At 34.8% G+C, this 4,021-nt stretch overlaps 1 long non-coding RNA gene across 1 annotated transcript; it reads right to left on the reverse strand.

The window, feature by feature from the left end:
• Positions 1–203: 203 nt before the first annotated feature.
• LOC9298603 lies at positions 204–3,990 on the reverse strand. Its single transcript, XR_002329562.1, has 8 exons — positions 3,705–3,990; positions 3,232–3,614; positions 3,064–3,127; positions 2,504–2,969; positions 2,162–2,409; positions 1,726–2,065; positions 1,498–1,562; positions 204–1,390 (listed from the first exon to the last, which is right to left on the reverse strand). It is a non-coding gene; the product is annotated as an uncharacterized LOC9298603 (long non-coding RNA).
• Between the last annotated feature and the right edge of the window lie 31 nt (positions 3,991–4,021).

Genomic DNA, 4,021 nt, shown 5'->3' on the forward strand with positions numbered 1-4,021 from the left:
GAATAAAGGAAGAGAACAAGAAAAGCAAACATAGGAATGAAGCAAGCACACACACACACACACATTGAACCAAGGAATGAAGCAAGCACACACACACACACATGGAACCAAGGAATGAAGCAAGCACACACACACACACGGAACCAAGGAAAAACGAAAATAAGTAAATAATGAAGGAAGATAGTATATTAAAAAACAATTTACCAAGGAACCGAATTAAAAAACAAAAAAAAAACAAAAGGAAGCAAGTATATTACGAATCATGGAACAAGTAATAAAGCACACAATTTACCAAGGAAGAAGAAATCAAGGAAGAAAAAGAGAGCAGATAACCAATGAAGGAAACAAACAAATGCATGTAACCAAAGAAAAAAGAAATAAATTAACAGAAAATTTAGAGGTATGTAATTAAGGAAGCACGCAACTAAGCCATGACTAAAAAAACTAAGTACGCAAGTAAGAAAGTAAGGAAGAAAGAAAGCAAGTAAGAAGGAAGTTAGCAAGTAAACAAGAAAGCAAGTATACAAGGAAAAAACGAAAATAAGTAACCAACATATCAAGAAGCAAGTAATGAAGGAAGATAGCAATTCAGAACCAAAATAAAAAAAAAAAAAAAATACAAAAGGAAGCAAGTATATTACAAATCAAGGAACAAGTAATAAAGCACACAACTCACCAAGGAACAAGAAATCAAGGAAGAAAAAGAAAGCAGATAACCAATGAAGGAAACAAACAAATGCATGTAACCAAAGAAGAAGGGAAATAAATTAACAGAAAATTTAGAGGCATGTAATTAAGGAAGCTCGCAACTAAGCCAAGACTAAAAAAACTAAGAACGCAAGAAAGAAAGTAAGAAGGAAGTTAGCAAGGTATCATATAAGTAAACAAAACAAGAGAGAAAGAATGAAGAAAGGAAGTAGGTAAAGAAGGAAACATGGAAGTGAGATTGAATTGTATAATCAAGTATGCAAACCTATATACCATTCTCTAGTGTCTGAGATATGTCACATAAGAGACTATGAAATCTGTTGCTGCAAAAGAAAAGAGACACAACATCAAACAGTAGAAACAAACTCAAAAGACCAAGAAGAAGAAGAAGAGGATTGATGAGAACATACCTTAAATAAATAAAAGAAAGACAAAAAACGACCTGAGAAAGTTTGGCTCAAATATGACAGGTCCATGTCCTGTCCACAGCGTGAATGATTTCTAAAAGCATTGTGATCAACTTAGTAGCTTCTTTGGTACAACTGAACAAATCAAGAATATGCACACAAGTTAGAACATATCTTTTAACTTTTCATTTGTTTAAATCATTGGTATGGGATCACACCTTTTCGTAAGGAGCCTTTTGTTCAGTGAACTAGTTCTTCCACTCTTCTCTAGTCTTCTTGACAACATGTACTCATCACCGTTCATAAGCATATATAGCTTAGCTTCACGATTTCAAATAACAGTAAAAAAAAGACTATAATAATTAAATTTTACTTGACTTACCACAGAAATACTCATGTTTTCTGCTCATAAAGAAGCTCTCCTCTTGTTTACAGGTGATTCTTTCGCTTCCAAAGAAAACAAGAATCCAGTCAGTTCAGATTTCAGCCAACAATTTCTATGCATTAAATTTCACTGCAACAACCCTAAACACAATCAATCTATTTCCTAGGCTAGCATCTAGAAAAAGGTAAACAGATTGACTAAGGTTGGATAAAGACAGGGATATACCTCATTAGACACGGTGGAACATGACTGAAAAGAACATTTCTAGCATAGCTTTTCTCATTGTCTTTACCGAGAGTCAACTTTTGATTCTCAATGTTGACCAGATTTCTGTCGTAGCAGTTGAACCATATGATGTGTGACAAACTGATTAAAGTAGCTATCTGGTGTGATGATAAAACCGTTGCAATCAAGTCAAAACCTATTCAGTGAAGTCTGATGACAAAGACATAGTCAGACTGTTGCAAGAAACAACAGACCAGAAATATTAAAAGGAAACATGGAAGTAAGTAAACCAATCTACCATTCTCTGGTCTCTGAGATATGTCACCTAAGACTATAAAATCTGTTGTTGCAAAAGAAAAGAGACACAACATAAAACAGTAGAAACAAACTCAAAAGACCAAGAATAAGAAGAAGAAGAGGATTGATGAGAACATACCTTGAATAACTAAAAGAAAGACAAAAACTGACTTGACAAAGTTTGGTTCGAATCTGATAGGTCCATGACATGTCCACCGCCTGAATGATTTCTGAAAGCTTTGTGATCAACTTAGTATAAGAAACCTGAAAGAAAGATTAATAATCAGTATCTCAAACTTTACTAAATTCTGTTTTATTTCTTATGGTGACGAAATTACTTATCTTTCCAAAAGCTTTGTGATCAACTTAGTAGCTTCCTTGGTACAACTAAAAACCAAAATTCCCAATGAACAAATGATCTTGGAAAAAAAAGAAAAATTGGATGGGTAACTTTCGGCGAGAAAGAAGCACAAAATTGTACCTTTTCGTCATGGTAATTAGACATTTACTTATCGGAGGATGCATCCTTGAACTTTCCAAAGAAGCGAGAGTAGCGGAAATTTAGTATCAACAAAATTACAACTACGATCCCTTATTTAGTATCTCCCACTCACCTCTTTAACACCCTCTCCCTCTGTCGACTTCAAGGAAAATAACTTTTGTTCCATTTCCTCCATCTGCTCGCATGGCTGTTAAATGACTAACGAAACAAATTCTGGTAAATCAAAAATAAGGGATGAATGATTTCCCTGTCTTTTTAAGAAGTAGTATCTTCTGTTCTGTCCCGGCTTATTGAAGCTCTACCACATGTCTGACGCTCAAACAAAAAAGTATCAGATGGTCGAACAAAGTTACTGGAAACCATATATAGAAGCATGCGCTGTTTAAGTGTCACTCAAGCTTTTATCGAAAAAAGTCGTTCCCATATTTCTCCTGCTAAACTCATCCTGCAACGAGGCATATAAATGATTATAAAAGATTGTGTGGAAAGAAATATATTGCAGAAAATATGGAGAGGAGCATAAACTTAGAAAGACCAACCTTAAAATATGGAGAGGAGCATGTCAAGCCAAGTCTTCCTGTTAACGGGATATCATTTTGGAAACTGATCAAGAAGCCAAGAAAAGGCAAACAAAAATATCTGAGATCAACCACAGGGCATTAGCATCTTAAACTGGATAAGTAGTATGATAAAATAAGAAGACTCACAAAAGGATGAGTTGGAGAACTAACTATCACAATACGATAAGATGTCATGCGAGAGGATGGGAAAGGAATCACAACAATCATATGAAGCCGAGTATCACCAACCTTGTAAGTACAAGATCCATCAACAACCATAAGAAAATTGTGATTAGGACATATTCTACAGTGTGGTGCTGAAGCCTTCCCTCGTCTATGATATGTCATTGAAGTTAAAGCCTCTGCAATCAAATGGCATTGAACTGTCTAGAAAATCTTGGCTTTGGCCATATCACAGCCGGAGGAATGGACGAGATAAGAGTCTTTACACAAGAGATTTGTATTTGAGAGAAGAAAATTTCCACTTCTGTTTATCATGTTGTTCTTGAGAATTGCACTCTTCACTGGTTCTGACCAATAGTTGAGAAGGATAAACATTCAGTTTGTGATTCGTTAGTTTATTCAAAGTAAAAAAAAAAAGGTAAAGAAGAAAAACTAACCTTTGCATTGTTTGCGCTTCAAAGGATCTACTTTTGATACTCTTCCACCAGTTTTAAAGGCTTCCACTTACTTCATGTATGCGTCCATCAAGTCCCAGCTCTTCCATTATAAATTTGCCTCTCTTCGTTCCTAAAAAGATTTTTACCCAACTAATCAATTTCACTAACAATGAATTAAATCTTAATTCTCTACTTTCCATTTTATTTGAATAAAATTTGGGCGGTAAGAGTTGAACTGTTGATCTCGTGATGCTTTTCTTGACATACTCATTCTTGCGTTTTGCTACAAAATTGTATTCAAACAGTTATAGCCGGTA

Source organism: Arabidopsis lyrata, assembly GCF_000004255.2.
Source record: "Arabidopsis lyrata subsp. lyrata unplaced genomic scaffold ARALYscaffold_376, whole genome shotgun sequence".
Taxonomy (NCBI): domain Eukaryota; kingdom Viridiplantae; phylum Streptophyta; class Magnoliopsida; order Brassicales; family Brassicaceae; genus Arabidopsis; species Arabidopsis lyrata.